The sequence below is a fragment of the Bufo gargarizans genome, chromosome 1 (assembly GCF_014858855.1).
Source record: "Bufo gargarizans isolate SCDJY-AF-19 chromosome 1, ASM1485885v1, whole genome shotgun sequence".
Taxonomy (NCBI): Eukaryota; Metazoa; Chordata; class Amphibia; order Anura; family Bufonidae; genus Bufo; species Bufo gargarizans.
Genome location: NC_058080.1, coordinates 584,027,891 through 584,045,773, shown reverse-complemented (window position 1 = coordinate 584,045,773; position 17,883 = coordinate 584,027,891). Strand labels below are relative to the sequence as shown.

The window sequence follows — 17,883 nt, the reverse complement described above, 5'->3', positions numbered from 1 at the left end:
AGGATAGGGAGTCAGATATGCATAATTTCATAATCCCTGTTAAGACTCCTTGGGTGTAAGGTGTCCAGGGTATGGATCCAGTAAGCCTCCCGCCGTAATAATAATTTCTTGACGTCACCACCCCATCTGGGTCTGGTGACCCGTTCTATGACCTGGAATTTTAGTTGAGCAATAGTGTGTTTAAATTTTTCAAAATGGGAGGGAATGGGTAACAATAAGTTCTTGGTCCTAATAGCGGACTTATGCTTTCCAATACGATCTCTAATGCTCTGCATTGTTTCTCCAATATATAACAACCCACATGGACATTTTATTAGGTATATGGCATTAGCAGACGCACAAGTGAAAAAACCATCCACTGGGTATATACATCCAGTATGTGGGTGATAGATTTTGGGTCCTTTAATTATATTAGAGCACTGAAAGCAGTGCAGACACGGAAAAGTGCCCTTCCACTGTGTAGCCAGAACACTGTTTCAGGGTACCTCTGATGCTCCCCAAATCCGCACGTACTAACTTATCCTTATAATTTTTAATTTTTTTTTGTTACAAATAAGGGGCGGATTTTTAAATTCATCAATCAGGGGATACGCTTTTCCTAACAGATGCCAGTGTTTCCTTATAATATTGTCCAATGTCTGATTAAAAGGATGGTATTTATGGATCAACTCCACTCTTGGGGTTTTATCTTTTACTATTTCAGGACTATGGGGGTTATTTAGATCACTCAAGGTTTTTGTTAGGACTGATGACGGGTACCCTCGTTCTTCAAACCTCTTGGTCATTTCTTCAATTCTGAGTCCCTGTATAGAGGAATTAGAGACGATCCGTCTAACCCTCTGATACTGGGACTTCGGAATTGCTCTTTTCAGAGAAGGTGGGGGGCACTGGTAAAGTGGAGGATACTGTTCCTGTCGGTCTCTTTTCTAAATAAATCAGTGGAGAGGTTACCCTTCGGATCCTTAATTACCCTTGTATCGAAAAAACTCACTGTGTGGTTATCACAAGTTACCGTAAATTCTAAACCAGTGCACGCGTGGTTCAAATGAAAAAGGAAAGACGCCAGGGTCTCACGTGGCCCCGCCCATATGCAGAAAATATTGTCGATAAATCTTTTCCACAATAAAATGTGGTTACAATACCACTCAGTGTTATATACAAAATCATCCTCAAATTTCGACATATACGCATTTGCATAGGGCGGGGCCATGTTCGACCCCAAAGCGGTCCCCCGCCTCTGTATGTAATAAGCGTCTTCAAACATAAAATAGTTCTCATATAAGACAAGATGGAGAAGTTGTATAAAAAATTTGCATTCAATAGGGGAATATTCACTTTTTTCCAATAATGACTTAACTGCCTGTATACCTCCACTGTGTTCAATGGAGGTATACAGGCTCACCACATCAATTGTTACCAAGAAACTTTCTGGTGGAACAGGACCTAACTGGACAATAGTGCTGAGAAAATGTCTGCTAAGAAGGATGGAGTATCCTTTATAAGGGGTGTAAGTATCTTTTCCAGCACTATTGCCAATGGTGATAGAATTGGTCCCACTGAAGCCACTATCGGGCGTCCTGAGGGGTCAATCAAGGTTTTATGGACTTTAGGGAGCACGTAAAAAACTGGTGTTATTGGTGTTTGATTGATCAAAAAGGTAAACATATTTTTATCAAAGACACCTAGAGTAGCAAAGTGATCAACAGTCTTCAGGATTTTTTCTTTTAATACGGAAAACCAGATCTCCGGTCAAAAGTTTGTATGTATCATGATCCGAGAGTTGTCGCTTAATCTCTGCTACGTATTTCATTTTGTCCATGAGGACATTCAAGTCACGTCTGCTGGGATTCTTCATTTTTTACACGTGGAATTGGTCCTATCCCGTGCGGCGTGCATCAAGCGGGCGCTGGCCGACTCATCCTTATACCTGGTTCCTCAGTTAAGTCTTTTCCTTTATTTGTGTTTTCCTGTTGGCTTGATTCTAGGTGACCCTGACTCCCTCCGTATTAAGTGCAGGGAGCCGGTGGTCGTGTCCCCTCACTATTGTAATGTTTTCAGGTGTCACTCAGTCTATGTACAAGGACATGCAATTTTCTATCATTAAGATCTTTGCATGGGCTGAGCAGTCAGAGAGAGCTCTAGGGCTTTTATAGGGCTCACCCATATGTTCCTTAGTTTGGGATCAAGTCAGTTGGATCTTTATTTGTGACTTCTAGTTTCCTGCAACACCATCCGTGACACAAAATGGACAAGAATAGGACATTTTTTGCGGAACGGACTTGCGGACCTACGGATAGGAAATGCGCATGGAGTAATTTACCTCTTTTTGGCGGCCCATTGAAATGAATGGTTCCACTTATGGGCCACAAACAAAACGGAATGGACACAGACAAAAAATACGTTTGTGTGCATGAGCCCTGACTCATAGATATAAGCAATTATATTTCTTGAAATTTGTTTCAGGTCATTTCAGCTCTGCTTCCAAATAATCATTCAGCAGATTCAATTCAGATATAAATAAATTTGACCCAAATCAAAAGCGGTGAGATGTTGTGTATGACACTCTGAGGTCTCCTGGGAATGTATCTAACCCCTATTAATGCCAAGACAACATTAGTAAAGCAACCTGTTTAATAAAACATTGTATTGTTGGATTATTATTATTTTATTTGTATTTTTTTCTGAAAAAAGTTGAGAACATGATTCCTTTTGGTGGGAGATGCTATCTTCTCTGTTTTCTGACCTGAATGGTAGCTATCATTTTTGAGAGATTCATCCAAACCAAATTGCAAAAGATTCAGACTGATTTAGAATAAATTTAGGTTTAATTCGCTCATCTCTACTCAAAGATGTGAAAAGTGGCAATTATAATAGAGTACAAATCATAGATACCTTATAGTATTTTTTGGAAAAATCTCGGAAGATCTTCATCCCTTGCAGCGCCACTTTTAGCCTTCTTTGTTTTCTTCATTATCAGGTATCTGTGTCATGTTCCTGGAGAGGCTGCACGCAGCAGCAGGGACCTTCACTGTCATTACATGCACTTCAAGCCGTTGTGCACGCAGCACAACTACATCTGGTAAGTACCACTTGCTGTTTTAGTTTTGCACATTGTCTGTGATCTTCTCCCCACTTAGGTTTTACAGTACAAAATCGCGTAATATAATGCTAATGATGTCAAGAGAACCAGTTGCAGAATTTTACATTCAAATTGACATGGTGTTAGAAGGTAGAGCTTTGGCTTTGATATTTTCATTTTACAAATTGTTTCAATGTTAACTAGGTAGGCGTCCTGAGCTTGCTTCGTAGAAAATAGTTCTATATAACATAGTAAATTCGGGGGTCATTTATAAAACAGAAATACACCTAAATTAAAAATATTTCAGGTGCAGATTGCAGTGCAAAGATTTAAGAAAGGAGCTTGGTGTCGGCAGGGAAGAGGACGGGCCAGCCCATCTCAATTACCATTTTCTACGCCTGTTTTAGGTGGAAAAAATTGTCTAAATGTAAGACAGCTCAGAAGCTTTCTTACATGTAGAACTGGTGGAAGATCGTCTGAAGTTATGGAGAGGCCTTTAGCTCTTCATAACTAAGTTGGATCCACCACCAGAGCAGGACTTTGTTAAGACCAGCGTCTAAAACGCCAGTCTCAATAAATGTGTCCCATAGTTTGTAAAGCTGAAAAAATACATCTGTCCATCCAGATCAGCCTGTTATCCTGCAAGTTAATCCAGAGGAATACCCCAGTGAGGGGTATTCCTTCCCGACTCCAATCAGGCAATTGGAATAACTAAACAATAATTAAAACCTGTAATAATATTACACTCCAAAAATACATCAATGCCCCTTTTAAACTCTTTTAGTGAGTTCACCATCACCACCTCCTCAGGCAGAGAGTTCCATAGTCTCACTGCTCTTACAGTAAAGAATCCTCTTCTATCTTTGTGTACAAACCTTCTTTCCTCCAGACACAGAGGATGTCCCCAGGTCACAGTCACAGTCCTGGGGGTAAATAGATGATGGGAAAGATCTCTGTTCTGACCTGTGATATATTTATACATAGTTATTATATCTCCTCTCAGTCGTCTTTCTTTAAAACCGAATAACCCTTATTTTGATAATCTTCCTGTGTACTATAATACAGCCATTCCAGTTATTACTTTAGTTGCCCTTCTGTGATCCCTCTGTCTGTTTTTCACAAGATCCCAGAACTAGAGTTGAGCGAACACCTGGATGTTCGGGTTCGAGAAGTTCAGCCGAACTTCCTGGAAATGTTCGGGTTCGGGATCCGAACCCGATCCGAACTTCGTCCCGAACCCGAACCCCATTGAAGTCAATGGGGACCCGAACTTTTCGGTACTAAAAAGGCTGTAAAACAGCCCAGGAAAGGGCTAGAGGGCTGCAAAAGGCAGCAACATGTAGGTAAATCCCCTGCAAACAAATGTGGATAGGGAAATGAATTAAAATAAAAATTAAATAAATAAAAATTAACCAAAATCAATTGGAGAGAGGTCCCGTAACAGACAATCAGGCTTCACGTCAGCCACCAGTGCAACAGTCCATTGGCATATATTTAGGCCCAGCACCCAGGCAGAGGAGAGAGGTCCCGTAACAGAGAATCTGGCTTCATGTCAGCAGAGAATCAGTCTGCATGTCATAGCAGAGAATCAGGCTTCACGTCAGCCACCACTGCAACAGTCCATTGTCATAAATTTAGGCCAAGCACCCAGGCAGAGGAGAGAGGTCCCGTAACAGACAATCTGGCTTCATGTCAGCAGAGAATCAGTCTTCATATCATAGCAGAGAATCAGGCTTCACGTCACCCACCACTGGAACAGTCCATTCTCAGATATTTAGGCCCCGGCACCCAGGCAGAGGAGAGAGGTCCCGTAACAGAGAATCTGTCTTCATGTCAGCAGAGAATCAGTCTGCATGTCATAGCAGAGAATCAGGCTTCACGTCAGCCACCAATGCAACAGTCCATTGTCAGATATTTAGGCCCAGCACCCAGGCAGAGGAGAGAGGTCCCGTAACAGACAATCTGGCTTCATGTCAGCAGAGAATCAGTCTTCATATCATAGCAGAGAATCAGGCTTCACGTCACCCACCACTGTAAGAGTCCATTTTCATAAATTTAGGCCCAGCACCCAGGCAGAGGAGAGAGGTCCCGTAACAGACAATCTGGCTTCATGTCAGCAGAGAATCAGTCTTCATATCATAGCAGAGAATCAGGCTTCACGTCACCCACCACTGTAAGAGTCCATTTTCATAAATTTAGGCCCAGCACCCAGGCAGAGGAGAGAGGTCCCGTAACAGACAATCTGGCTTCATGTCAGCAGAGAATCAGTCTTCATATCATAGCAGAGAATCAGGCTTCACGTCAGCCACCAATGCAACAGTCCATTGTCAGATATTTAGGCCCAGCACCCAGGCAGAGGAGAGAGGTCCCGTAACAGACAATCTGGCTTCATGTCAGCAGAGAATCAGTCTTCATATCATAGCAGAGAATCAGGCTTCACGTCACCCACCACTGTAAGAGTCCATTTTCATAAATTTAGGCCCAGCACCCAGGCAGAGGAGAGAGGTCCCGTAACAGACAATCTGGCTTCATGTCAGCAGAGAATCAGTTTTCATATCATAGCAGAGAATCAGGCTTCACGTCACCCACCACTGTAAGAGTCCATTTTCATAAATTTAGGCCCAGCACCCAGGCAGAGGAGAGAGGTCCCATAACAGAGAATCTGGCTTCATGTCAGCAGAGAATTAGTCTGCATGTCATAGCAGAGAATCAGGCTTCACGTCACCCAACATTGGAACAGTCCATTGGCATATATTTAGGCCCCGGCACCCAGACAGAGGAGAGGTTCATTCAAATTTGGGTAGCCTCGCAATATAATGGTAAAATGAAAATAAAAATAGGATTGAATGAGGAAGTGCCCTAGAGTACAATAATGTATGGTTAAGGGGAGGTAGTTAATGTCTAATCTGGACAAGGGACGGACAGGTCCTGTGGGATCCATGCCTGGTTCATTTTTATGAACGTCAGCTTGTCCACATTGGCTGTAGACAGGCGGCTGCGTTTGTCTGTAATGACACCCCCTGCCGTGCTGAATACACGTTCAGACAAAACGCTGGCCGCCGGGCAGGCCAGCACCTCCAAGGCATAAAAGGCTAGCTCTGGCCACGTGGACAATTTAGAGACCCAGTAGTTGAATGGGGCCGAACCATCAGTCAGTACGTGGAGGGGTGTGCACACGTACTGTTCCACCATGTTAGTGAAATGTTGCCTCCTGCTAACACGTTGCGTATCAGGTGGTGGTGCAGTTAGCTGTGGCGTGTTGACAAAACTTTTCCACATCTCTGCCATGCTAACCCTGCCCTCAGAGGAGCTGGCCGTGACACAGCTGCCTTGGCGACCTCTTGCTCCTCCTCTGCCTTGGCCTTGGGCTTCCACTTGTTCCCCTGTGACATTTGGGAATTCTCTCAGTAGCACGTCTACCAACGTGCGCTTGTACTCGCGCATCTTCCTATCACGCTCCAGTGCAGGAAGTAAGGTGGGCACATTGTCTTTGTAGCGTGGATCCAGCAGGGTGGCAACCCAGTAGTCCGCACACGTTAAAATGTGGGCAACTCTGCTGTCGTTGCGCAGGCACTGCAGCATGTAGTCGCTCATGTGTGCCAGGCTGCCCAGGGGTAAGGACAAGCTGTCCTCTGTGGGAGGCGTATCGTCATCGTCCTGCCTTTCCCCCCAGCCACGCACCAGTGATGGACCCGAGCTGCGTTGGGTGCCACCCCGCTGTGACCATGCTTCATCCTCATCCTCCTCATCCTCGTCCTCCAGTAGTGGGCCCTGGCTGGCCACATTTGTACCTGGCCTCTGCTGTTGCCAAAAACCTCCCTCTGAGTCACTTCGAAGAGACTGGCCTGAAAGTGCTAAAAATGACCCCTCTTCCTCCTCCTCCTCCTCCTGGGCCACCTCCTCTTCCATCATCGCCCTAAGTGTTTTCTCAAGGAGACATAGAAGTGGTATTGTAACGCTGATAATGGCGTCATCGCCACTGGCCATGTTGGTGGAGTACTCGAAACAGCGCAACAGGGCACACAGGTCTCGCATGGAGGCCCAGTCATTGGTGGTGAAGTGGTGCTGTTCTGTAGTGCGACTGACCCGTGCGTGCTGCAGCTGAAACTCCACTATGGCCTACTGCTGCTCGCACAGTCTGTCCAGCATGTGCAAGGTGGAGTTCCACCTGGTGGGCACGTCGCATATGAGGCGGTGAGCGGGAAGGCCGAAGTTACGCTGTAGTGCAGACAGGCGAGCAGCAGCAGGATGTGAACGCCGAAAGCGCGAACAGACGGACCGCACTTTATGCAGCAGCTCTGACATGTCGGGGTAGTTGTGAATGAACTTCTGCACCACCAAATTCAGCACATGCGCCAAGCAAGGGATGTGCGTCAAACTGGCTAGTCCCAGAGCTGCAACGAGATTTCGCCCATTATCACACACCACCAGGCCGGGCTTGAGGCTCACCGGCAGCAACCACTCGTCGGTCTGTTGTTCTATATCCCGCCACAACTCCTGTGCGGTGTGGGGCCTGTCCCCCAAACATATGAGTTTCAGAATGGCCTGCTGACGTTTACCCCGGGCTGTGCTGAAGTTGGTGGTGAAGGTGTGTGGCTGACTGGATGAGCAGGTGGAAGAAGAGGAGGAGGAAGTCGAGTAGGAGGAGGTGGCAACAGGAGGCAAAGAATGTTGCCCTGTGATCCTTGGCGGCGGAAGGACGTGCGCCAAACAGCTCTCCGCCTGGGGCCCAGCTGTCACTACATTTACCCAGTGTGCAGTTAGGGAGATATAGCGTCCCTGGCCGTGCTTACTGGTCCACGTATCTGTGGTTAGGTGGACCTTGCCACAGATGGCGCTGCGCAGTGCACACTTGATTTTATCGTATACTTGGTTGTGCAGGGAAGGCACGGCTCTCTTGGAGAAGTAGTGCCGGCTGGGAACAACATACTGTGGGACAGCAAGCGACATGAGCTGTTTGAAGCTGTCTGTGTCCACCAGCCTAAATGACAGCATTTCATAGGCCAGTAGTTTATAAATGCTGGCATTCAGGGCCAGGGATCGAGGGTGGCTAGGTGGGAATTTACGCTTTCTCTCAAATGTTTGTGAGATGGAGAGCTGAACGCTGCCGTGTGACATGGTTGAGATGCTTGGTGACGGAGGTGGTGGTGTTGGTGGTACATCCCCTGTTTGCTGGGCGGCAGGTGCCAACGTTCCTCCAGAGGCGGAGGAAGAGGCCGAGGCGGCAGCAGCAGAAGAGGCCGAGGCGGCAGCAGCAGAAGAGGTAGCAGGGGGAGCCTGAGTGACTTCCTTGTTTTTAAGGTGTTTACTCCACTGCAGTTCATGCTTTGCATGCAGGTGCCTGGTCATGCAGGTTGTGCTAAGGTTCAGAACGTTAATGCCTCGCTTCAGGCTCTGATGGCACAGCGTGCAAACCACTCGGGTCTTGTTGTCAGCACATTGTTTGAAGAAGTGCCATGCCAGGGAACTCCTTGAAGCTGCCTTTGGGGTGCTCGGTCCAAGATGGCGGCGGTCAGTAGCAGGCGGAGTCTCTTGGCAGCGGGTGTTCTGCTTTTGCCCACTGCTCCCTCTTTTGCTACGCTGTTGGCTCGGTCTCACCACTGCCTCTTCCTCCGAACTGTGAAAGTCAGTGGCACGACCTTCATTCCATGTGGGGTCTAGGACCTCATCGTCCCCTGCATCGTCTTCCACCCAGTCTTGATCCCTGACCTCCTGTTCAGTCTGCACACTGCAGAAAGACGCAGCAGTTGGCACCTGTGTTTCGTCATCATCAGAGACATGCTTAGGTATTATTCCCATGTCCTCATCATCAGGAAACATAAGTGGTTGTGCGTCAGTGCATTCTATGTCTTCCACCGCGGGGGAAGGGCTAGGTGGATGCCCTTGGGAAACCCTGCCAGCGGAGTCTTCAAACAGCATAAGAGACTGCTGCATAACTTGAGGCTGAGACAGTTTTCCTGGTATGCATGGGGGTGATGTGACAGACTGATGGGGTTGGTTTTCAGGCGCCATCTGTGCGCTTTCTGCAGAAGACTGGGTGGGAGATAATGTGAACGTGCTGGATCCACTGTCGGCCACCCAATTGACTAATGCCTGTACCTGCTCAGGCCTTACCATCCTTAGAATGGCATTGGGCCCCACCATATATCGCTGTAAATTCTGGCGGCTACTGGGACCTGAGGTAGTTGGTACACTAGGACGTGTGGATGTGGCAGAACGGCCACGTCCTCTCCCAGCACCAGAGGGTCCACTAACACCGCCACGACCATGTCCATGTCCACGTCCGCGTCCCTTACTAGATGTTTTCCTCATTGTTATCGTTCACCACAACAACAAAAATATTATTTGGCCCAATGTATTGTATTCAAATTCAGCTGAATATAAATTTGAGGCCTAGTATTTAGGCGCTGGGTGACCGGTATGGATTTACTGACAGAATTAGACTTGGAAATGCACAGTAGCGTGTGTGTGAAGTTATTCTGAATGACCCTATGTGCACCTTGAATATTATATACCCTTTTAGGGATAGATTTCAAATAGCTCTGATATAGCAGAAACCACTAAATTATGAAATTGCTAAATTGGGAATTGTATTTCAACCCAGAACAAAAAATGTGCTTTGACGGACACTAAATAACTTGCCCAGCCACAACAGTACAGCGGTAACGACAGATTTAGCGGGATATAAATTTGAGGCCTAGTATTTAGGCGCTGGGTGACCGGTATGGATTTAGTGACAGAATTAGACTGGGATATGGCCAAAAAATGAACAGACTATTGCTGGTTAAATGCACTTGGTGTGACAGCTTGACCACCCACACTACTGAGGGTTAAATGCACTTGGTGACGGGCGCAGCTTGCCCCTGATGTAGTATATGGCCAAAAAATGAACAGACTATTGCTGGTTAAATGCACTTGGTGTCACAGCTTGACCAACCACACTACTGAGGGTTAAATGCACTTGGTGACGGGCGCAGCTTGCCCCTGATGTAGTATATGGCCAAAAAATGAACAGACTATTGCTGGTTAAATGCACTTGGTGTGACAGCTTGATCAACCACACTACTGAGGGTTTAATGCACTTGGTGACGGGCGCAGCTTGCCTCTGATGTAGTATATGGCCAAAAAATAAACAGACTATTGCTGGTTAAATGCACTTGGTGTGACAGCTTCACCCTGATGTAGGCTTTAGCCAAAAAACAACCACACCATTGAGGGTTAAATGCACTTGGTGACAGGCGCAGCTTGCTCCTGATGTAGTATATGGCTAAAAAATAAACAGACTATTGCTGGTTAAATGCACTTGGTGTGACAGCTTCACCCTGATGTAGGCTTTAGCCAAAAAACAACCACACCATTGAGGGTTAAATGCACTTGGTCGCAGCTTGTGCTGGCGCACCACAAGACGCCGATTACCCCAGAAAAAAGTGACTGACAAACGGTCTGGGCAGCCTAAAAACAGTGAGCAATTGAGTATCAGCAGCTCAATGACCCACAGCTGCAGATCGATCAATAATCAAGTCCTTTGGAGGAGTTAATCTGCCTAATCTCGCCCTACTGTCGCAGCCGCAACCTCTCCCTACGCTAATCAGAGCAGAGTGACGGGCGGCGCTATGTGACTCCAGCTTAAATAGAGGCTGGGTCACATGGTGCTCTGGCCAATTACAGCCATGCCAATTGTAGGGATGGCTGTGACGGCCTCTTGGGGCAAGTAGTATGACGCTTGTTGATTGGCTGCTTTGCAGCCTTTCAAAAAGTGCCAAGAAAGCGTCACAAAAGCGCCAAGAAAGCGACGAACACCGAACCCGAACCCGGACTTTTACGAAAATGTCCGGGTTCGGGTCCGTGTCACGGACACCCCAAAATTCGGTACGAACCCGAACTATACAGTTCGAGTTCGCTCATCCCTACCCAGAACTGTACACAGTACTCCATGTGTGGTCTGGCTAGTGATTTGTAAAGTGGTAGGACTATGTTCTCATCACAGGCATCTATGCCCCTTTTGATGCAACACATTATCTTATTGGCCTTGGCAGCAGCTGCCTGGCACTGGCTTCTAAAAGTCAATTTCCATGTCAGTGTTACCCAATGTTTTACCATTTAGTATGTACTGGTTACTTGCATTACTCCTTCCCATGTGCATAACCTTACATTTGTCAGTGTTAAACCTCATCTGCCACTTCTCTGCCCAAGCCTCCAATCTATCCAGATCTCTCTGTAGCAGTATATTGTCCTCTTTATGGTTAATAACTACACAGTTTACTGTCATCTGCAAAAATTTATATTTTACTGTGCAAGCCTTCTACAAGATCATTAATGAAAATAGAGAATAAGAGAATAAGAGAATAGGGCCCAATACTGACCCCTGTGGTACCCCATTAGTGACAGTGACCCAATCTGAGTGTGTACTGTTAATAAGCACCCTTTGTTTTCACTGAGCCAATTACTTGTCAACATACAGACATTTTCCCTCAGTCCAAGCATTTTATGTAGCAGAGTATCAAATGCTTTGGAGAAGTCCAGATATACAACATCCATTGCCTCACCCAGGTCAAGTCTAGAACTTACCTCCTCCTAGAAACTGATTCATTTAGTTTGTCATGACCGATCCCTTATGAAGCCAAGCTGATGTAGTGTTATTTGCTTATTTTCATTGCGGTACTCCAAGACACATCTCTCAGAAAACCTTCAAAGAGTTTACCCACGACAGATGTTACAGTATTAAAACAAAGTCGATTCGCTCATCCCAAATTATGATGTTGCCAAATTAATATTTTCTTTTAATTTTATTTTTGGGCATTTTTGCTTTTCTGCCTGCAGCCTCTCAGTTCCTCAATGTGTCCCTTTCCTTCTCCAGGCTGGCTAAGATCACAGCCAGAGCTAGAGATATGGAACTGGTCTTGTTTGAAAGCTCACAGTGTTTAAATGAAGCATTATCTCCCCTACATTGGGGAATATAGCAGTTAGAACTTGGCTCAGGAGTGCAAACACCTGCTATTATTCCCAACCAAACTTGTTGCCAAGCCCCTAAGACTGAACTGTTAGTGCCTTTTATCAAAGCCCGAGCAGAACTTGGGCAAAACTGTTAAGGGGTTTATTATGCAATGACCTGCTGGGGACTGCTGTGAAGAGAATGGGAGGGGTAGTTGTGGTATGGATAGGAGTTATAGTAGTCCGTGGTGGGCCACCTTCTCCCTGGCTGTGATGCTCTCTGCTGCGATTGGGCAGCTCACAGCCAGGGAGAAGGAGACACCCCTTGAGAAACCCAGCCGTCTCTCACTCCTTGTACCGATGTTGCTAATTAGCATACAGGGCGGTAAAGTAGGGAATGGAGCAGTCGAGCTGAAAAAATAAAAAGCACCCTGACATCTCCTAATAAAGCCCTACACTGCCAGGTAATAATATTGGAATGTTAGGACCAGTGAAAGGTCCTCTTTAACATTAAAAATGGACATTAACCCATTATTAGAAAATTAATCATTTGCAGTTGCCCTCTGGGGTACTGCATATTTTGAAGCTAAAATATTTTATAAATAAATTAAACTTTTTGTTTTCCAGTAAGTAATTTACACTATACAGCAAATCCTCACAGCAATGAGTGTTCTTCAGTGCTCACATTGTGCTGAATAAGGATACTTCTAGATCAGTACTCACAATGAGAACACGCTTGATATCCAGCAACGCAGTGCCATGGACTATTTGTGGGATTCTATGTTGTCTATTACAGCATTACATAACATTATCTTCCATTACATTTTTGAAATTTTGCATTACGTAGTTATTTAGTTATTACATAGACATATGTCCATGGGCTATGGACCTCTTTGGGGGGTATCGTTTTTATTATTGTCTTGTACTTATTGTGGGCTAAAAAACAACAACTTTCCAATTGGTTTTGTTATTAAAATATTATAAAAAAAATACTTAACTGTTTTCTGCAGCTTGCCAATGTTAACATGTAGTGCAACCAGCTCTGTTTCCTTCATATTAAAATCTATACAAGAAACTGATAGCTCAATGGGTTACCCTTATCTCTACATTTTCTCTTTTAAGTTAAATGCTAATGAATTTGATAAGAATTGAAGATTCAACAAGAATTCTATACATTTGCATTATTTAGTTAAAGGAAATCATCACCATCAACTGTTACTGATGTAACCAGGCAGTACTCCAGACTAAAAAAATTACCTAGGAGTAGAGTTGAGCGAACACCTGGATGTTCGGGTTCGAGAAGTTCGGCCGAACATCCCGGAAATGTTCGGGTTCGGGATCCGAACCCGATCCGAACTTCGTCCCGAACCCGAACCCCATTGAAGTCAATGGGGACCCGAACTTTTCGGCACTAAAACGGCTGTAAAACAGCCCAGGAAAGGGCTAGAGGGCTGCAAAAGGCAGCAACATGTAGGTAAATCCCCTGCAAACAAATGTGGATAGGGAAATTAATTAAAATAAAAATTAAATAAATAAAAATTAACCAAAATCAATTGGAGAGAGGTTCCATAGCAGAGAATCTGGCTTCCCGTCACCCACCACTGGAACAGTCCATTCTCAGATATTTAGGCCCCGGCACCCAGGCAGAGGAGAGAGGTCCCGTAACAGACAATCTGGCTTCATGTCAGCAGAGAATCAGTCTTCATGTCATAGCAGAGAATCAGGCTTCACGTCACCCACCACTGTAAGAGTCCATTTTCATAAATTTAGGCCCAGCACCCAGGCAGAGGAGAGAGGTCCCGTAACAGACAATCTGGCTTCATGTCAGCAGAGAATCAGTCTTCATATCATAGCAGAGAATCTGGCTTCCCGTTACCCACCACTGGAACAGTCCATTCTCAGATATTTAGGCCCCGGCACCCAGGCAGAGGAGAGAGGTCCCGTAACAGAGAATCTGGCTTCATGTCAGCAGAGAATCAGTCTTCATATCATAGCAGAGAATCAGGCTTCACGTCAGCCACCACTGCAACAGTCCATTGTCATAAATTCAGGCCCAGCACCCAGGCAGAGGAGAGAGGTCCCGTAACAGACAATCTGGCTTCATGTCAGCAGAGAATCAGTCTGCATGTCATAGCAGAGAATGAGGCTTCACGTCACCCACCACTGCAACAGTCCATTTTCATAAATTTAGGCCCAGCACCCAGGCAGAGGAGAGAGGTCCCGTAACAGAGGATCTGGCTTCATGTCAGCAGAGAATCAGTCTGCATGTCATAGCAGAGAATCAGGCTTCACGTCAGCCACCACTGCAACAGTCCATTGTCATAAATTTAGGCCCAGCACCCAGGCAGAGGAGAGAGGTCCCGTAACAGACAATCTGGCTTCATGTCAGCAGAGAATTAGTCTGCATGTCATAGCAGAGAATCAGGCTTCACGTCAGCCACCACTGCAACAATCCATTGGCATATATTTAGGCCTAGCACACAGGCAGAGGATAGAGGTCCCGTAACAGACAATCTGGCTTCATGTCAGCAGAGAATCAGTCTTCATATCATAGCAGAGAATCAGGCTTCACGTCAGCCACCAATGCAACAGTCCATTGTCAGATATTTAGGCCCAGCACCCAGGCAGAGGAGAGAGGTCCCGTAACAGACAATCTGGCTTCATGTCAGCAGAGAATCAGTCTGCATGTCATAGCAGAGAATGAGGCTTCACGTCACCCACCACTGCAACAGTCCATTTTCATAAATTTAGGCCCAGCACCCAGGCAGAGGAGAGAGGTCCCGTAACAGAGGATCTGGCTTCATGTCAGCAGAGAATCAGTCTGCATGTCATAGCAGAGAATCAGGCTTCACGTCAGCCACCACTGCAACAGTCCATTGTCATAAATTCAGGCCCAGCACCCAGGCAGAGGAGAGAGGTCCCGTAACAGACAATCTGGCTTCATGTCACCAGAGAATCAGTCTGCATGTCATAGCAGAGAATGAGGCTTCACGTCAGCCACCACTGCAACAATCCATTGGCATATATTTAGGCCTAGCACACAGGCAGAGGAGAGGTTCATTCAACTTTGGGTAGCCTTGCAATATAATGGTAAAATGAAAATAAAAATAGGATTGAATGAGGAAGTGCCCTGGAGTCCAATAATATATGGTTATGGGGAGGTAGTTAATGTCTAATCTGGACAAGGGACGGACAGGTCCTGTGGGATCCATGCCTGGTTCATTTTTATGAACGTCAGCTTGTCCACATTGGCTGTAGACAGGCGGCTGCGTTTGTCTGTAATGACGCCCCCTGCCGTGCTGAATACACGTTCAGACAAAACGCTGGCTGCCGGGCAGGCCAGCACCTCCAAGGCATAAAAGGCTAGCTCTGGCCACGTGGACAATTTAGAGACCCAGAAGTTGAATGGGGCCGAACCATCAGTCAGTACGTGGAGGGGTGTGCACACGTACTGTTCCACCATGTTAGTGAAATGTTGCCTCCTGCTAACACGTTGCGTATCAGGTGGTGGTGCAGTTAGCTGTGGCGTGTTGACAAAAGTTTTCCACATCTCTGCCATGCTAACCCTGCCCTCAGAGGAGCTGGCCGTGACACAGCTGCCTTGGCGACCTCTTGCTCCTCCTCTGCCTTGGCCTTGGGCTTCCACTTGTTCCCCTGTGACATTTGGGAATGCTCTCAGTAGCGCGTCTACCAACGTGCGCTTGTACTCGCGCATCTTCCTATCACGCTCCAGTGCAGGAAGTAAGGTGGGCACATTGTCTTTGTAGCGTGGATCCAGCAGGGTGGCAACCCAGTAGTCCGCACAGGTTAAAATGTGGGCAACTCTGCTGTCGTTGCGCAGGCACTGCAGCATGTAGTCGCTCATGTGTGCCAGGCTGCCCAGGGGTAAGGACAAGCTGTCCTCTGTGGGAGGCGTATCGTCATCGTCCTGCCTTTCCCCCCAGCCACGCACCAGTGATGGACCCGAGCTGCATTGGGTGCCACCCCGCTGTGACCATGCTTCATCCTCATCCTCCTCCACCTCCTCCTCATCCTCGTCCTCCTCGTCCTCCAGTAGTGGGCCCTGGCTGGCCACATTTGTACCTGGCCTCTGCTGTTGCCAAAAACCTCCCTCTGAGTCACTTCGAAGAGACTGGCCTGAAAGTGCTAAAAATGACCCCTCTTCCTCCTCCTCCTCCTCCTCCTCCTGGGCCACCTCCTCTTCCATCATCGCCCTAAGTGTTTTCTCAAGGAGACATAGAAGTGGTATTGTAACGCTGATAACGGTGTCATCGCCACTGGCCATGTTGGTGGAGTACTCGAAACAGCGCAACAGGGCACACAGGTCTCGCATGGAGGCCCAGTCATTGGTGGTGAAGTGGTGCTGTTCTGTAGTGCGACTGACCCGTGCGTGCTGCAGCTGAAACTCCACTATGGCCTGCTGCTGCTCGCACAGTCTGTCCAGCATGTGCAAGGTGGAGTTCCACCTGGTGGGCACGTCGCATATGAGGCGGTGAGCGGGAAGGCCGAAGTTACGCTGTAGCGCAGACAGGCGAGCAGCGGCAGGATGTGAACGCCGGAAGCGCGAACAGACGGCCCGCACTTTATGCAGCAGCTCTGACATGTCGGGGTAGTTGTGAATGAACTTCTGCACCACCAAATTCAGCACATGCGCCAAGCAAGGGATGTGCGTCAAATTGGCTAGTCCCAGAGCTGCAACGAGATTTCGCCCATTATCACACACCACCAGGCCGGGCTTGAGGCTCACCGGCAGCAACCACTCGTCGGTCTGTTGTTCAATACCCCGCCACAACTCCTGTGCGGTGTGGGGCCTGTCCCCCAAACATATGAGTTTCAGAATGGCCTGCTGACGTTTACCCCGGGCTGTGCTGAAGTTGGTGGTGAAGGTGTGTGGCTGACTGGATGAGCAGGTGGAAGAAGAGGAGGAGGAAGCCGAGAAGGAGGAGGTGGCAACAGGAGGCAAAGAATGTTGCCCTGCGATCCTTGGCGGCGGAAGGACGTGCGCCAAACAGCTCTCCGCCTGGGGCCCAGCTGCCACTACATTTACCCAGTGTGCAGTTAGGGAGATATAGCGTCCCTGGCCGTGCTTACTGGTCCACGTATCTGTGGTTAGGTGGACCTTGCTACAGATGGCGTTGCGCAGTGCACACTTGATTTTATCGGATACTTGGTTGTGCAGGGAAGGCACGGCTCTCTTGGAGAAGTAGTGCCGGCTGGGAACAACATACTGTGGGACAGCAAGCGACATGAGCTGTTTGAAGCTGTCTGTGTCCACCAGCCTAAATGACAGCATTTCATAGGCCAGTAGTTTAGAAATGCTGGCATTCAGGGCCAGGGATCGAGGGTGGCTAGCTGGGAATTTACGCTTTCTATCAAATGTTTGTGAGATGGAGAGCTGAACGCTGGCGTGTGACATGGTTGAGACGCTTGGTGACGGAGGTGGTGGTGGTGGTGTTGGTGGTACATCCCCTGTTTGCTGGGCGGCAGGTGCCAACGTTCCTCCAGAGGCGGAGGAAGAGGCCGAGGCGGCAGCAGCAGAATAGGCCGAGGCGGCAGCAGCAGAAGAGGTAGCAGGGGGAGCCTGAGTGACTTCCTTGGTTTTAAGGTGTTTACTCCACTGCAGTTCATGCTTTGCATGCAGGTGCCTGGTCATGCAGGTTGTGCTCAGGTTCAGAACGTTAATGCCTCGCTTCAGGCTCTGATGGCACAGCGTGCAAACCACTCGGGTCTTGTCGTCAGCACATTGTTTGAAGAAGTGCCATGCCAGGGAACTCCTTGAAGCTGCCTTTGGGGTGCTCGGTCCCAGATGGCGGCGGTCAGTAGCAGGCGGAGTCTCTTGGCGGCGGGTGTTCTGCTTTTGCCCACTGCTCCCT

General features: G+C 47.5%; 1 protein-coding gene across 1 annotated transcript in view; it reads left to right on the top strand.

The window, feature by feature from the left end:
- The window catches only part of CMKLR1 (chemerin chemokine-like receptor 1), a 356,209-nt gene that overhangs the window by 150,468 nt on the left and 187,858 nt on the right, over positions 1-17,883 (top strand). Inside the window, exon 2 of the mRNA XM_044275813.1 lies at positions 2,978-3,079. The gene's annotated coding sequence lies outside the window, so the exon portion shown is untranslated. The remainder of the gene's footprint in view (positions 1-2,977; positions 3,080-17,883) is intronic.